Source organism: Bos indicus x Bos taurus, chromosome 7 (assembly GCF_003369695.1).
Source record: "Bos indicus x Bos taurus breed Angus x Brahman F1 hybrid chromosome 7, Bos_hybrid_MaternalHap_v2.0, whole genome shotgun sequence".
Taxonomy (NCBI): domain Eukaryota; kingdom Metazoa; phylum Chordata; class Mammalia; order Artiodactyla; family Bovidae; genus Bos; species Bos indicus x Bos taurus.
Window position 1 is genome coordinate 84486477 of NC_040082.1, and position 18671 is coordinate 84505147.

The 18671-nt window shown below is 39.0% G+C and overlaps 1 pseudogene; it reads right to left on the reverse strand.

Annotated features, from left to right (window-relative positions):
* Positions 1-1311: 1311 nt before the first annotated feature.
* On the reverse strand, positions 1312-18358 carry LOC113896329 (annotated as a pseudogene).
* Between the last annotated feature and the right edge of the window lie 313 nt (positions 18359-18671).

The following is an 18671-nucleotide window of genomic DNA, read 5'->3' on the forward strand; positions in this document are numbered from 1 at the left end:
ATCATGGCATCCAGTCCCACCACTTCATGGGAAATAGATGGGGAAACAGCACAAACAGTGTCAGACTTTATTTTTCTGGGCTCCAAAATCACTACAGATGGTGACTGCAGCCATGAAATTAAAAGACACTTACTCCTTGGAAGGAAAGTTATGACCCTAGATAGCATATTCAAAAGCAGAGACATTACTTTGCCAACAAAGGTTCATCTAGTCAAGGCTATGGTTTTTCCTGTGGTCATGTATGGATGTGAGAGTTGAACTGTGAAGAAGGCTGAGCGCCGAAGAGTTGATGCTTTTGAACTGTGGTGTTGGAGAAGACTCTTGAGAGTCCCTTAGACTGCAAGGAGATCCAACCAGTCCATTCTGAAGGAGATCAGCCCTGGGATTTCTTTGGAAGGAATGATGCTAAAGCTGAAACTCCAGTACTTTGGCCCCCTCATGCGAAGAGTTGACTCACTGGAAAAGACTCTGATGCTGGGAGGGATTGGGGGCAGGAGGAGAAGGGGATGACAGAGGATGAGATGGCTGGATGGCATCACTGACTCGATGGACATGAGTCTCAGTGAACTCTGGGAGTTGGTGATGGACAGGGGGGTCTGTCGTGCTGCGATTCATGGGGTCTCAAAGAGTCGGACACGACTGACTGACTGATCTGATCTGATATACTCTTCTGGTCCAAAAGGTTTAACCTAATTATGTGAAAAAATATAGTTGAATGAATCCAGGCTGTCAGACATTTTACAAGACAATTTATGCTGAACTCTTCAAAAATATGATTATGAAAGAAAATAAAAGGCAGTGACTTATCCAGATTAAAGTAAAGAAACATGATAACAAAAGGCAGTGGGCATATAATCCTTGGGATGATGTGAACTTAAAAAGAAAAATATACAAGAGCTATTTTCAGAGCCATTGAAGAAATTGAAATGTAGACTGGCTATTAGGTAATATTCTTGTATGAATATGAATTCTGGGGGTGTACAAAAGGCATTGTGGTCATAGAGAAGAATCATGTTTTCTTAGCAGATGCTTGCTGAAGTACAGGCATACTTCACAGATATTGTGAATCTGGTTCCAGACCATAGCAATAAACTGAATATCAAAATAAAGTGAGTCACATGTACTTTTTGATCTCTTTGTGCAGACAAAAGTTATATACTGTAGTCTATTAAATAACAATGTATACACCTTAATTTAAAAAAATACTTTATTTCTAAAAAAAAATACTAACCATCATCTGAGTGTAATGAGCAAGTCAGTCTTTTTTTACTGGTAGAGGTTCTTGCCTCCATTTTGATGGCTGCTGCTTGATCAGAGGGTCATTATTGAATGATGGGGTGAATGTGGCAAATGCTTAAAATAAGACAACAATGAAGCTTGCCATATCAATTGGCTCTTCCTTCTACAAACAAGTTCTCCATAGTATCCAATGCTGTTTGATAGCATTTTACCCACTGTAGAACTTTTCTCAAAACTGGAATCAGCCTTCTCAAACTATGCTGCTGCTTTATCAACTAAGTTTAGGCAATATTCTAAATCCTTTGTTGTCATTTCAACAACAACATTCACAGTATCTTCACCAGCAGTAGATTCCATCTCAAGATATCAGTTTCTTCGCTCATCCATAAGAAGCAACTGTTCATCTGTTACAAGTTTATCAAGAGATTGCAGCAATTCAGTCACATATTCATGCTCCACATCGAGTTCTCTTGCTATTTTCACTACACTTGCAGTTACTTCCTCCACTGAAGTCTTAATGCCCTCAAAGTCATTGATAAGGGTTGGAATTAACTTCTTCCAAATTCCTGCTAATGTTGATATTTGGACCTCTTTCCATGAATCATGAATGTTCTTCTTGTTGTTCAGTTACTAAGTTATGTCCAACTCCTTACAATCCCATGGAATGCAATCTACCAGGCTTCCCTGTACTTTATTCTCTACCAGTGTGCTCAAACTTGTGTCCATTGAGTCAGTGATGCTATCCAACCACGTCATCCTCTGTTGCCCTCTTCTCCTCCTGCCCTCAATCTTTTCCAGCATCAGCATCTTTTCCATTTAGTTGGGTCTTCACCTCAGGTGGTCAAAGTATTGGAGCTTCAGCTTCAACCTCAGTCCTTTCAATGAACATTCAGGGTTGACTTTCAGGCTTGACTAGTTTGAGCTCCTTGCTGTCCAAGGGACTCTCAAGAGTCTTCTCCAGCACCACAATTCAAAAGCATCAATTTTTTGGCACTAAGCCTTCTTCAAGGTCCAACTCTCATATCTGTACATGATTACTGGAAAAACCATAACTTTGACTATATGGACCTCTGTCAGAAAAGTGATATCTCTGATTTTTAATATGCTGTTTAGGTTTGTCATATCTTTCCTTCTAAGGAGCAAGCATCTTTTAATTTCATGGCTGCAATCACCATCCACAGTGATTTTGGAGCCCCCCAAAAATCTGTCACTGTTTCCACTTTTTCCTCATCTATTTGCCATGAAGTTATGGGACCAAATGCCACGATTTTATTTTCCTGAATGCCTAGTTTTAAGGAAGCTTTTTCACTCTCCCCTCTGACCCTCATCAAGAGGCTCTTTAGTTCATCTTCACTTTCTGCCATTAGAGTGGTATCATTTGCATATCTAAATGCTCTTAGTGACATCTAGAATGGTGAATCCTTTCTGGAAGGTTTTCAATTGACTTTGTCTGGATTCATAAGAGGAATCACTATATATGGCATGTATAACTTTATGAAATTTCTTAAATAATAAGACTTGAAAGTCAAAATGACCTCTTGATCCATGGACTGCTGCTGCTGCTGCTGCTAAGTCGCTTCAGTTGTGTCCGACTCTGTGCGACCCCGTAGACGGCAGCCCACCAGGCTCCCCCATCCCTGGGATTCTCCAGGCGAGAATACTGGAGTGGGTTGCCATTTCCCTCTCCAATGCATGAAAGTGGAAAGTGAAAGTGAAGTTGCTCAGTCGTGTCCGACTCTTTGAGACCCCATGGGCTGCAGCCCACCAGGCTCCTCCGTCCATGGGATACAGAATGCATATTGTGTTAACAGGCATGAAAACAACCTGAAATTCATGTTTATCTCCATCACAGCTCTTAAGTGACCAGGTACATGGTCAAGGAGTAGTAATATTTTGGAAGGAATCTTTTTTTTTTTTTGAGCAGTAGGTCCTAACAGTAGGCTCAAAATATTCAGTAAACGATGTAAACAGATGTTTAGTCATCCAGGCTTTCTTGTTCATTTCTAAAGTACAGATAGGATAGAGTTAGCATAATTCTTAAGGACCCTAGGATTTTCAGAATGGTAAATGAGCAGTGGCTTCAATTTCAAGTCGCCATCTGCATTACCCTTTAATATGAGTGTCAGCCTGTCCTTTAAGCCAGGCAGTGACTTCTCCTCTCTAGCTCTGAAAGTCCTAGATGACATCTTCCAACAGAAAGCTGTTTTGTTTACCCCCAAAATCAGCTGTGTAATGTAGCCACCTTCATTCATTAACTTAGTTTGATCCTGCAGCTTCAACATCAGCACTTGCTTCATCGTGCACTTTGATGTTATGGAGACAACTTCTTTCCTTTTCCTTAAACCTCATGAACCAGCCTCTACTAGCCTCAGAGTTTTCTTCTGCATCTTCCTCACCTCTCTGAGCCTTTATAGAATTGAAGAGAGTTACGATCTTGCTCTGGTTAGGCTTTAACTTAAAGGAATATTGCGGCTGGTTTGTTCTTCTATGCAGATCACTAAAACTCTCACTACTATCCATAATAAGGCTGTTTCACTTTCTTATCATTAATGTGTTCACTGGAGTAGTACTTTTAATTTCCTTCAAGAATGTTTCCTTTGCATTCACAACTTGGCTAAGAGTTTGGCACAAGAGGCCTACCTTTTTGTCTATCTCAGTTTCCCACAAGGTTTCCTCACTAAACTTAATCACTGACAGCTTTTGATTTAAAATGAGAGATACGTGACTCTTCCTTTCACTTGAAGGCCTTTCACTTAGAGGATATTGTAGAGTTATTCATTGGCCTAATTTCAATATTGTTGTGTCTCATAGAATAGGGAAGCCCAAGAAGAATGAGAGAGATGGGAGAATGGCCAGAGGGGCATTCAGAACACATACAACATATATCAAGTTTACTGTCTTATATGGCTATATGGGCACAGTTAGTGGCATCTCAAAACAATGACAAGAATAACATCAAGAATAACAAATATAACAAATATAGTAATTAAAGAGTTTGAAATAGTTTGAGAATTACCACAATGTGACACAGAGAAGTGAAATTAGTAAATGCTGTTGGAAAAATGGCACTGATAGATTTGCTTGACACAAGACTGTCAAAATCTCAGTTTATAAATAAAAATGCATAAAATATTATGAATCAACTACACCCCAATAAAAATTAATCTAAAAATATGCACATGCGTGATGTGCAATAAAGTAAAGCACAATAAAAGCGGCCTGTATGTAGAAGTGCTATGCCATGATATTAGCGACGTAATTAAGAGAGTGATAAAGCATGGACGGAGGAGCCTGGTGGGCTGCAGTCCATGGGGTTGTGAAGAGGGGGATACGACTGAGCGACTTCACTTTTCACTTTCATGCATTGGAGAAGGAAATGGCAACCTACTCCAGTGTTCTTGCCTGGAGAATCCCAGGGACGGCGGAGCCTGGTGGGCTGCCGTCTATGGGGTCGCACAAAGTTGGACACGACTGAAGCGACTTAGCAGCAGCAGCAAAAAGTTTAACAGTTTCTGAATCTAAATGAAGGGTATATGGTGCTTATTGTACTCATCTTTCAACTTTTTTTAGGGTTGATGCTTGTCAAAATAAAAATATTAATGATGGTGTAAACTTAGATGCAATTATCATTTTATACAACCTGAACATGAAAGGCTGTAAACACTGGAGGGAGATCTGAGTTAAAAAAAATTTTTAATGTTCAATCTTCGACAAAAGAGGCAAGAATGGGAAAAAGTCTCTTCACCAAGTGGTGTGGAGAAAGTTGGACAGTCACATGTAAATCAATGAAGTTAGAACAGCCCCTCTCACAAACACAAACTCAAACTCAAAATGGCTTAAAGACAAACATAAGACACGACACTATAAGACTCCTAGAAGAGAATATAGTCAAAACATTCTCTGACATCAATCGTATCAATGTTTTCTTAGGTCATTCTCCCAAGGCAATAAAAACAAAAACGAAAACAAACAAATGGTACCTAAAAAAACTCACAAGCTTTTGCACAGCAAAAGAAACCATAAACAAAATGAGAAGACGACCTAAAAACTGGGAATAAATATTTGCAAGCAATGTGACTGATGAGGGCTTAATTTTCAAAATATACAAACAGCTATACAACTCAACAACAAAAAAACAAACAACTCAATTGAAAAATGGACAGAAAACCTAAATAGACATTTCTGCAAAGAAGAAATACAGACAGCCAGTAGGCACATGAAAAGATGCTGTCAGCAATTATTAGAGAAATGCAAGTCAAAACAACTAGGTACCACCTCACAGCAGTCAGAATGGACATCGTTAAAAAGTCTACAACTAACAAGTGTTGTTTTATGTATTTTTTTTATAAAAGGAAAAACAGCATGGTAGATCCTTAGAAAACTAAAAGTAGAATTAACATATGATACAGAAATCCCACTCCTGGGCATATATCTGGACAAAACTATAATTTTAATGCAACCTAATATAATTTAATACAAATTAAAGTGATACTCAGAAGGAAAATCATAACCTTAACTGTATTTATTTCTCAAAAGTTGAAAACAAATTTAATTGCTAATTTTAAAATGCTAAATAAAGAATCAAAGATTAAATTCAAATAAACAGTAATGAAATAAATGGAAAAATATGAACTTTTATATATCATTTTTTAAAACAAAAAGACAAAATCAGCAAGATATGAAAAATAAAAGCATGAAAAAGTAGAACTCACGAGTGAAACAAATATCTGATAAATATATGAAAATATCTTTAATCTTACTAATAATCAGAAACATGGAAATTAATACAAGGATACAATGTCATACTTATTTGATTGGAAAAAATCAAAGAAGCATCAAATATTGGAGATGATGTGAGAAACGGAAGGTCTTACAAAATGGTGGCATGAGTTGTTTATTAGCATATTAACTCTAGAGCCATCAGGAAACACCTAATACAGCTGAAAATGCACTGTCCTATATCCCTATAATCCATGTTTCAGTATTTTCCCTGAAGAAACTACACCAGGATAATCACTGAAGACTATTACAATATAGACATAGATGTGCTATTATATATGTTATCTATATGCTATTATATAAATATAATATATTTCTATGGAAGGAAAGCCATGACAAACCTAGAAAGCATATAAAAAGCAGAGATATAATTTTGCCAACAAAGGTCCATACAGTCAAAGCTATAGTTTTTCCAGTAGTCATGTATGGATGTGAAAATTGGACCCTAAAGAAGGCTGAGCCCCAAAGAATTGATGCTTTTGAATCATGGTACTGGAGAAGACTCTTGAGAGTATTTTGGACAGCAAGGAGATCCAACCAGCCAAGACTAAAGGAAATCCACACTGAATATTCATTGGAAGGATTGAGGCTGAAGCTGAAGCTCCAACACTTTGACCACCTGATGCAAAGAAGTGACTCATTGGGAAAGACCCTGATGCTGGAAAAGATTGAGGGCAGGAGAAGAAGGGGGAATCAGAGGATGAGGTGGTTGGATGGCATCACTGACTCAATGGACATGAGTTTGAGCGCACTGGGAGATAGTGAAGGACAGAGAAGCCTGGTGTACTGCAGTCCATGGGGTTGCAAAGAGTCAGACGTGACTTAGTAACTAAACAACAAAATGCAACTATAGATGGTATGACAGCATTAATGTAAAATTTTAAAAATATGTATGAAAAAAGGAAGGCAGAAAAACATGTCTATAGTAAAAATACATGTAAGAGAATCTATAGAACAAAATAGACTAATAAAAAATTTTTAACCTGAAAGAATTACTCAAAAATTCAAAATAGCAGTTGCTTGTAGGGAGAAAAGAAATTTGGGAAACAGAATTGGGGGTTGGAACAAAGTGGATTTCAAATTTATTAGTAATTTGAAATTGGATTACTAATTCAACAGGATAATAATTTATACTGCCTCTGAACCAAGTCATCCAAAACCAAACTACATATTTATATCCTGTTGTTTTCTAGATAAAACCAAATGAAATGAGAGTACCTCAGAGCCTGGGAATCTGTGAATTATCTTGGCGCACACACGCGGCATCCTAATTGTGCCAGCAGGTCCTGTCCAAGCCCCAAGCTACTGTGGACTCTCATGGGGCTTGAACCTCTCCTGATAGTTGAAATGGTAGCCAAGATAGCTAATCTTTTTAAGCAATTATTCTCAACTTAGCCAAAGAAAGGGGTGATTCTGCAAGCTGATAGAAATTGAGGGAAACTTTTAATTATGGATGCATTAGAAAGGCTTGGCTCTCTTTTTAAAAGCAAATCTTATTCTTTGGTTGTCCCCTATATAGTTCTTACTCAGAAAATACTCTTGGAGTAAAATCCAAGTGTTAAGATTCTCAGGTGGCCCGTCCTTTTCTCTCATTTCACAGTCCTGCCTTGTTCACGTTCACTGATGGGTTGACAACAGATAATCAGTTAATGAATTCTGTGATAGCACACAATTTATATCTCTATTCTAGCAGTTTCATTATCTGACTTATTATATTAAAATTGTATTGTGGTAAAATTATTTTAAGTGAGCATCACTTTCAAAATTATTTAAGCTTTTAGTTCACTGTTCTACTTTCTAATCCAGGCACATTCAGTGCTCAATAAATATATAATGATATGAATTTTGATTTATTTCTTCCAGTCTCTGTTTATACTACATCATAAAGATAAAATAGTAAACTTCTTGAAAGCAGGAATATTATCTTCTCTGTACTCTGCTTATACATTTTACTATTCCTTACTTATTTATCTATAGGAATTGCTTTGCATTTATTGCTCAAATGATTAAGAAGAAGAATATTTTAAATGTATTTTTCCTTACCAAAGCAAAACTCTCTATGAACCTTCAGAGACTTCCAGTGCTTGAAACTAGTATTCTTTTTGTAGATAACCTATTGCTTGTGTTCCTAGAATAAACCTTTGTAATAAAAAAGCAAATATTCTAGCTAAGCAAGATCGTATTACTGTAGTTGGGCATAGTGGTGTTCGAATAAGCTGTATAAAATCAATTACATTGAGTTCTTTGTCTCTCAGGAACTTTCTTCATATTTCCAACCAAGGCAGAGACCTTGAAACTGTCTCTTTGATCACACACCAAAAATCTTACACATATTTTACTATCCATCCAAAAGAAGTAATTTGAGATCAAGTGAAGAGAAGGAAAATCACAATAGCAAAAAGTGAAACATTAATATGGCTTTGCTATAGTGCTTAAATGAACTTTATAAATCATACAAATCTGTTTTATATTGTGACATGTAATCATAGCATCTTTTCAGGCAAAGATTTAAAATTGAAAAGCCATCTAAAATCATCACGAGGAGAATTTTTTTTAAGGGAGCAACTGTTTTGTTCAAACAACTAGCTCTCCTGGGTAGAATCAAGCAATCCTGTCCCTCAGGGCTGCCTACTAATTGCTTCAGCCTGCAGTGAAGGTAATACAGCTGCGAGTGTCTTGGACCAATAAAAACATTATCATCTAATGAGTGAAGAAAATGTGATTGCACAATAACAAAATGAGGGTTGATGTGTTCAGTGCTCCAGGAGCCTACAAGGGCCAATGTATATTTTCCTTTCACAAAACAGAGAAAAACAGAGTTTAAATTATTGGAAAATTGGTATAAAAATTAAAAACTACACAGTTCCAAAAAATTTGCTTTGTCAGCCAAATTCTGTCAACTGTCTCAGAAAGTACATGCAACCTGAGAGGAAAGATTAAAAATAATGGTCATGTCTTTAAATTAAGCTAAGAGGTATGATTTTAAAGGCAAGCTTAGTTCTTTCTACTTGTTCTGTGGTATGTACTGGATACACATACATCCGTGCTTGTGCGCTAAGTCACTTTAGTCGTGTCTGACTCTTTGTGAAGTCATGGACTGTCGAATGCCAGGCTCCTCTGTCCATGGGATTCTCCAGGCAAGAATACTGGAGTGGATTGCCATGCCCTGGGATGTATGTGTACCCAGCACACATACATGTCTACTGGGCACATATACATCCCATCTCATTTAATAAGAAATTCAGAGGGATTCTCAACTAGGTGGCGTATTTACTTAAACTGAAAAATGATGAGAAAATTAATCTCATATACCAGGAAGTAGCTCACGTTTTTCAGCTTCAACCTAGAATCTGCAAAGTTTCCCAAATTCACTTTAATAGTTTCCCTTTGGAGCCTCTTATAAAATTCCTTTGCCCAATTTCTAGGGCTAAATTCCTAATCAAGTTTAGTCAAGTCCCCAATGAACCCTTCACCAAAAGTTTTCTCTTCCTTTGAATGCTGGGTCTTCTTATGACCCTCCTCAGTTAATGCCCCAGGTTACGGTGATTCTAGAGAAATATTTTTCTCCCTTATTTGAAGATAAATGCTCTGTGCACAGGGATTATGCTTTAGCTCTGTATTAAGAAGCACCCTGAAAAATGGCACCCATTACTATCAAAACAAATACTCATTATTTAATAATGAATAAGAATTAGCCCAGAATTCATACTGAATTTCTGAAATTGAACTCTAGAAAAGCATTGGTTATACAAATATGTTATCTACTTGAGTCACCCCCACTTTGACTCTTCGATTTCATCTCCCTGACACCTAATAGACTGTCAAACTTTGTCTCAGTTGATAGCACAGAGAAAGCAGTATTTGCATTTGGTTGTCCCTAGAACACTTTACCGGAGAAGGCAATGGCACCCCACTCCAGTACTCTTGCCTGGAAAATCCCATGGGTGGAGGAGCCTGGTAGGCTGCAGTCCATGGGGTCGCTAAGAGTCAGACACGACTGAGTGACTTCACTTTCACTTTTCACTTTCATGTATTGGAGAAGGAAATGGCAACCCACTCCAGTGTTCTTGCCTGGAGAATCCCAGGGACGGGGGAGCCTGGTGGGCTGTGATCTTTGGGGTCGCACAGAGTCGGACACAACTGACGTGACTTAGCAGAACACTTAAGAGATTGTCACACACATAGTTGACAGGTAGCAGGTACTGATGAGCACAGAACAGTCAGACAGTAGGGTGCTTTACTTTCACTTAGAAAAAATTATGATTAGAAAGTTCTGTGTGTTTGGTGACTCAGTTGTGCCCAACTCTTTGTGGGATCAAACCTGCATCTCCTATTGTCTCCAGAACTGCAGGCAGATTCTTTACCTGCTGAGCCATTGAAATGATTACTTAAAGGGTTCTAGATTGTTTAATTGAAAATCACAAGATATTACTGAAGACTTTGAGGATACTGAGAAAATATCCCTGTCATCAAAAGACATTAATTTTCAAGAAACATTCTAAACACAATAGTAAACATAAACATGTCCAGGAAATAAAATCCAATTGACAGTAGTTCTTTTTTGAAAGTGGGAAGACATACAAAGTTGCTTTCTGGGGATTAGTGGATGAGCTGTCAGGAATCTGAAGTCTTCCCAAGGGCTCTCTTAAAACTTCCTTTCTATGGTCCTCTGTGACCTTTTTTAAAGACTAAACTCTGCTGTATTGATTACTTGCTGAGTTTCCCTTTCTCTTGTCAGTAGTGAGAAGAGGTAAAAAGAAAATGAGACTAAGAAAAGGAACCCTAAAAGTGTTAAGACTAGATTTCCTAGTTTCCAGTTCCCATTACCACTGTTTCTTTGTGCCCCAAACCCTACAACCCAACACTGTGAAAGCAATGTTTATCTTGTAGCCTCCACCTCAATGATGTGACCAGAATCTGTATAGCACAAATATCCTATTGCTATGGTAACTCAACTTCAAACCCTCTGACCATCTGAGCCTTTTCTACTGCTGCTGCTAGGTTGCTTCAGTCACGTCTGACTTTTCCCAATCCTATGGACTACAGCTTGCCAGGCTCCTCTGTCCATGGGATTTTCCAGGCAAGAATACTGGAGTGGGTTGCCTTGCCCTCTCCTCCAGGGGATCTTCCCGACCCAGGGATCAAACCCATGTGTCCTGAGGCTCCTGAATTGCTGGCAGATTCTTTACTGCTAAGCCACCAGGGAAGCCCCCTGGGGCTTTTCTAGCAAGGATAAAATCTTGTCCCAAAGAGGTTGAATAATGCCAAGTAGCAGCTCCAGGGAGAAGGCAATGACAACTCACTCCACTACTTTTGCCTGGAAAATCCCATGGACGGAGGAGCCTGGTAGACTGCAGTCCATGGAGTCGCTAGAGTCGGACACGACTGAGCGACTTCACTTTCATTTTTCACTTTCATGCATTGGAGAAGGAAATGGCCACCCACTCCAGTGTTCTTGCCTGGAGAATCCCAGGGACAGGGGAGCCTGGTGGGCTGCCGTCTATGGGGGCGCACAGAGTCGGACACGACTGAAGCGACTTAGCAGCAGCAGCAGCAGCTCCAGAGGAAGCCACTGGTGTTCTCTTTAGGGAAATGTCTCCCACTTGAGCTCTGGATTTTTCAGCTACTTCAAGCTCACAGCTCTTCTGTGTGGGAGGCACATACTCTTTTAACTCTATTGATAAGCTAAGGAAACCATTATAAATCAAAAAGAAGTATAAATAGATCTTGGAATTTTTAGATAGTAATAAGGTTGCCCATCACATGTACTTATAGTGAAAATGTTAGTCGCTCAGTCCTGTCCAATTCTTTGTCACTCCATGGACTGTACCCCATCAGGCTCCTCTGTCTATGGAATTCTCCAGGCAAGAATACTGGAGTGGGTAGCCATTCCCTTCTCCAGGGAACCTTCCTGACCCAGGAATTGATAGGTCTCCTGCATTGTAGGCAGATTCTTTACGGTCTGAGCCAAACTTGGCAAAAACACAAGTGTTCAATTATAGTTCAACACTACAACAAAAGTTAGATGACTGTTGAAAGTGTGCTTATAAAACATATAAAACCATGGGGAAAAGGGCTTCCCAAGTGGTGCTAGTGGTTAAGAACCCACCTACTAATGCAGGAGACACAGGAGACTCAGGTTTGATCCCTGGTTTGGGAAGATCCCCTGGAGGAGAGCATGGCAACCCATTCCAGTATTCTTGCCTGGAGAACCCCATGTACAGAGGAACCTGGCAGGCTACAGTCCACAGGATCACAAAGAGTTGGGCGCAACTGAAGGAACTTAGCATGAATGTATGTATAATGGGGAGATGCTCATTGCGTAGTGCTAAAACAGAGGGATACAAAACTACCTCATTGGTATGCTATACATATGTAGTTGATCCTTGAACAACATGGGTTTGAACTGTGCTGAGCCACTTCTACACAGGTATTTTTCAAAAATAGGTACAATAGTAATAGTAGTGATTGGTTGAACCCTGATGAAGAACCAGAGATACAAAGGAACTGGGGATACTGAGGACCAACTATAAATTATATGTAGATTTTTGACTACACAGAAGGTCAGCACCACTAACCTCCAGGTTGATTAAGGGTCAATATGTGAATGTGCCTAAGGCACCAAAAACCTGGAAGAAATATATCAACATGTTGGCAATATGACTATCTTTTAATATTCACGGTGATATCTATTTTGTCCTTAAATTTTATGCTCTTTAAAGTGTTACCATGAATATGTGTTCACTTTTAGATTACAAAATGAAAATAACCATTGGTTTTTTACAAATTGTATGTTTAAATCTGACTATGAAAAGGAAATGACGAAGAAAAGAAAATATCAAGGATCACTGCCCTGAGTTGCAGAGTAGTAGTTAAAAGATTGGGCTTTGGAATAACACCGCATGGATTCATGGTCTTAAATTAACTTCTCTAAGCTTGTGTTTTCATGTAGTTGGATGCGGATACTATATTTCATCAAATCTAAGATTCCACAGATTGTAAAATATATACCCCTTCATTTTGTGTGCCAATAAGATTCTTCAAGTGCTGCTAATACTTGATTTTAAGACACATTCTATTTCAGAAAGTGAAATAAACAAGTCAGAGAATTGATGAATTATGGTAATAATTGTACCTACCTTCGTTAGCTTTTGTGAAGACTGAAGAAAATAGTCTATGCCAAGTTCTTGGAAAAGTCCATAACCCTTAATAAATGCTTAACACATGTAAGCCATTATGGCAGATTCACTTGAGATGGCTAAGACAAACCCTGAGGGTGAAGGTGGAGATTTCAATTTGAGAGGCCTGAGGAGGGCATATCAATGGACATTTAGAACAACAGTGAAGGTGGGGAAGAGTGACCCTAGTCGTGGAGACCTGAGGCCATCCTGTTGTTTCTCAACTAAGTATGAGAGCCTTGGGTAGAAAAACATTTCTGAAAATATGGACAAAGGGAACCGTCATACACTGCTGGTAGGATGTAAATTGCTGCAACCACTATGGGAAACAGTATGGAGTTTCCTTAAAAGATTGATCTGTTAACTTAAGACCATATGAGCCAGCAATTTCACTTCTAGGGGAAAAAAAAAATCCAGAAAAAAATGAAAACACTAATTTGGAAAGATATATGCACTCCAATCTTCATAGCAGCAGTATTTCTATTAATGAACAATTGAATTAAGGAAATGTGAGACACACACACACACAAACACACACAATGGAATACTACTCAGCCATAAAAAAGAATGAAATGTTGCCATTTGCAGGAATGTAGATGAACCTAGAGAATATTATGTTTAGTGTAATAAGTCAGACAAAGACAAATACCATATAACATAAAGAATGTAAAAAACAATACAAATAAATGTATATGTGAAACAGACTTACAGATATAGAAAACAAGCTTGTAGTTACCAAAGGAAAGATGGGAGAAGGGGAGGGACAAACTAGGGGTTTGGGATTAACAATTGCTATATATAACATAGCTAAGCAACAAGGATATATACTGCATAGCACGGGGGACTATACCCATTATCTTGTAATAACCTATAGTGGAGCAGAGTCTGAAGAAAAAAGAAATTCAATCACTATGCTATATACCAGGAACTAACACAGTATTGTGAATCAACTATACTTCAGCAAGTAAATAAATCAATAAAAAAGAAAATAGAGCCATTGTTTTAGAAATCAATATTACATAGGGTCCTAAAATGTGAAATCCTCAAGTAACTGAGTGAGAAGTTAAATGTTGAGGGCTGAGGAGAGAAAAAGAGGAAGAGGAAGAAAGTTTGAGGTTGAGTGGCTTCAGTATTACAGTCATCAAATGATCTCATTTATCTCTAATGTCTACTGAGTAACCACAGGATACAAAGAACCCTAGAGTTGCATGGGGGTAGTGGAAATGGAGTCATAAGGAAAAGCCACATTTGCAGTCTCTTTTTAAAGACTTTTCGAACAAGTGAACAAAATAAAGACACACATGTGCAGTGTTTGTAATTTGCATGCCTGTAACAGTATACATAAATTATAGTAGAACTGAATAAAGATAAATGCAAAAGTTGGGCATGCTAATACAAAGTATCATTAAATTATTTCATATTTCCTGAACTACAACAAGGCTTGAGGAAATTAATATTTTTCTTCAAGTGCTTTTTTATAAAAGACCTATTGTAACTGAACATAAAGCATGCATATTTATCTTTGCTTAAGAGCAACAATAATAAAAGAGAGTTATTAAAAGCATTAAAAAGCAATATATTTATTATATTGGTCACTTAAAGAATAAATCTATTATGTTTTTATTTATTCATGTATAAAGTACTCACCAAATATTTACTATGTGGGTGCTTAAGTCAGATGAATGCAAAAGTACTGGCAAAGGCTACGGCTAGGAAACGAAGTAAAGAATGTTGACCAAGTGGGGAAATCCAGTGGAATGAGTCAACCAGAACCCTGACCAATGAACCTTTTCAGGTTTCGTATAGAACAAATCTTGAGTAGAAACAGACTTGGGTTGGCCTGAAAAATGAAATACTCTATGGTGCCCAGAATTGCATGGAGGTCAAACAAAGGGAAAAGGAACTGTTGACAGATTTTCCTTTAGATTTTATGCAGTCTAAGCAGGCAAATCCGTGTTAGAGTACAGAACAGTGCTGTTGTAGGGTCTGTAACAAACTTCAAGCTTATAAATTCTGAAGCTCAAGAGAACAAAGCACATCATTATGGAATCCATTATTATTCAGGAAGAGCAAAGCCTGTTAGATTTATCCTCCAAAGAGCATGATTTATTCTTTTCAGAGAAAGATTCGTCAAAGTACATCAGGTGGGGTCAAACGGAGTGACTGATAGCTAACGCTTTGCATAGGCATTAATTTTAAAAGAGAGACTTTTTTAAAGTAGCATTTGTGGTTGTCACTTTTTGTTTTAGCTTTTAGAACAAAATCTTTTCGGTTTTCAAAAAATGAAAGACTTCTTGACTCCTAGAGTGGAAGAGGCTTCATCCATCTTCCTGTCTTGCTCTGGCCCTTGTAATCCTTCTGGAAGAGGCAAGGCAGGTTGAGGTCATGCCAAGCTACTTCTTGACATGTACTCACCATCCTCCCTTAACTGTACTGTCTTAGAACAGAAAAGGTTGTCCAACCTGTGTGTGGGTGAAGTCTGCTTTCAATGAGCATTAAGAAGAGCCTTGCAGTGGGTCAGTGTTCCCAGAGGGGAACAGTAAGCATGTCTTTCTATGGGCAGTTATATCCTTTGGACCAGAGGGCTCAGACTTGTACTTTAACGGGGGCCAATCAAGTGGTGTATATGGTTCAGTGAAGTCAAGGTGAAAGAAAAAACACCAACTGAGCAAGTGCAGTGATGAATGTTGACTGACGCTTGACTTCATTGTAGGAGCTAAAGGGAAAGATGGAGGCTATGATGACTGAGCGGGCAGGCTCCATTTTAGAGCGGTAGCTGGCATTCGGCTGCCCCTGATTGCTATCTGAGGAACACGGGCCCAGGGGGCCAGCTCCTCTGGATTTTCATGGGCTGCTAGCTTCTTGGGCAGGTCAGTTGTGGAGGCACATCAGGTCTGTACTTAGACGGGCCCACGCTTGCTCTCATGCTCCTTTGTCACTGTCATAAAATTCTTAATCGTTTTTGAACAAGGGTGGCTGCATTTTCATTTTGTATTAGACTCCCCAAATGATATAGCCAGTCCTGTTTTCAAAAGATACTGTGCATCTACACTTTTCTGTGATACATTCCCATTTTTAAATACTGTCAATGAATTCAAATTTTAAAATGTAGTGAATGGTACAATTGCAAGCTAACTGGCCTAAGAACAGGCAACACATTTCAACCCTATGGATCATCTCAGTGAATATCCTGGAAGCTTCAAGCTTGGAGCTGTGAGTTCTTTGCTGTAACTTGGCCAATCCCCTTATCCTCCGAATGAGGGAAGAGTCACAAGAAATAACAACAGGAACACTGGCTTTCATATATAGCACCTGCTCCACTGGGCCTGTAAGGAGCAGCTGTTCCTGCACAGACTCCCCAGACAAGGAATCTGAGTTTTATGGCATCTGTGACAGTGTGTGCTTTCTGCCTCATCATTTTAATTTTGTGGATGATGGATCTGCCAAGAAAGTTTCTTTCATCTTTTGGTGACTTATATTTATTTTCCCTAGTGATTGTAAACCACTGTTGATTTTACTATGATTTACACAGTAATTATCTGAGTACTATCTCTTGAATGAGATGGTTGGATGGCATCACTGACTCCAAGGACTTGAGTTTGAGCAAACGTGGGGAGACAGTGAAGGACAGGGAAGCCTGATGACTGCAGTCCATGGGGTTGTAAAGAGTGGAACATGACTCACGTGTTACTCACGGCTTAGCAACTGAACAACAAAAAACAACTATCTGTTGACCTAGTCAGGGACCTGTACATTGCTATGGCCTAGTCAACTGCAGGCACTATATTATCAGGTCCCACCCAAGTCTTTTATGTGAACCATTTCTTTCTTTCCTCCTTTTTTCCAAGACGCCACCTTTAGTAACATGTTATGTGATATAAGGGAAAAAATAGTGTGTACAAATGTGTAATCATATTCCAGCATGAGTGTTTTAATCTCCTTAATCTTTAGTATGTTAGAAAAGTATGCGTTCTTGGTTATAAGACATGGTAAGGACTGGCTATGTTTAAGATATTTACTTTTGTGTTGGGGTTCTCCGGTGGCTCAGATGATAAAGAGACCTGGGTTCGATCCCTGGGTTGGGAAGATCCCCTGGGGAAGGAAACAGCAACCCGCTTCAGTACTCTTACCTAAAGAATCCCAGGGACAGAGGAGCTTGGTGTGCTGCAGTCCATGGGGTTGCGAAGAGTTGGACATGACTGAGCGGCTAAGCACACAATTTTGTGTTGTACCTACCTCAATTTTCTAAAGAATGTGAAATTAAAAATACAGTCTCTTTAAGAGTCCCAGTTCATATTTGTTTGCCTTTCTGCCCGCATTTCTGTTCTCTGCCCTGTTCTTTGACAACCTGTGGCCTCAGAGAACTTTGGTGGTCTATCAATAACCGAAAATGTACTTTCACAGATCCTGGAGCCGACCACGACATTGCATTTCTAATAGTGAAATTTTATACCTGAAGCTCTTGTATAATCATTTCATTCCTCTGTGCCTCATAGTCTCATTTTCAAAGTCAATAAAAAAAAAAAAAAAAAACAAAGTCAATTAAATTTTTTAATGGAGTAGTAGGATTTAGAGACAACTTAATTGAGAGATATTGTGATGATAAGACAGGTGTTAACAGGAGTGGATTTGACAGACAACAGAAGAAAATGTCTAAAGCAAATAGCCTGTGCCTTGGAAATAATGGAGCCTTAGTCCCATCTAGATTAAGGGTTTGTTTTAACTTAAGCAGGTTTTTTTTTTTTTTTTTTTTTTGGGAATGCTCACCCTGCCCTGCGAGGGTGTCTGTCCTTCTCTAGGTCACTCCAAGTGGTTAGTTGATCTTTCACAGCCAGGGTGAGACTGGACTGGATTCCACTCTTGCGGAGACAAAGGCTAGAGAGGGAAGGACGCGTGGCAGACAAGTGTGATGTTTTGGGGACGCGGTAGGATGTGGATGGCGTGTCTGCTTGCCATGCCTTCGTGATGGCAGCCTGCAGGGCTGCTGGGCCAATAGTGCCCTGGGTTCGCTCCTTTGTTGTTTCATACCCTTTGGTGCCAGCAATGTTCTGGCAGCTGATACCATCAACAGGTGCCCCTAAAATACCCAGTAGCCCTGGGAAGACAGGAGGAAGTAACTTTTGCAGCCACATAGGGCCTTGTGCCACCCGTTCACAGGGCATTGGCTTTTGTTACTTGTTTATTATTTTTAAACCAAAGGGTGCCGCCCTTTCTCTGTGGTTCTTTGAAGACAGCCAGATGCCATTGCTTTTCTCTGCTCATAAGAAGGATCATATGTGAAAGATAAATAACCCCAAGATAATAGGAGGGAGCTGGACTGACTTGAAACAGCCACAGTTGTACTAAAACCAGGAATGCCACAGTCCAAGTGAAGCAGGGAAGATGGGGTTTTCACTTGAAGAAAGAGCGGCTGTCATCCAAAGAAATTATGTGACTCATGTAGGATATGTTGGTGTATCCAGTGTGTTATTCTTC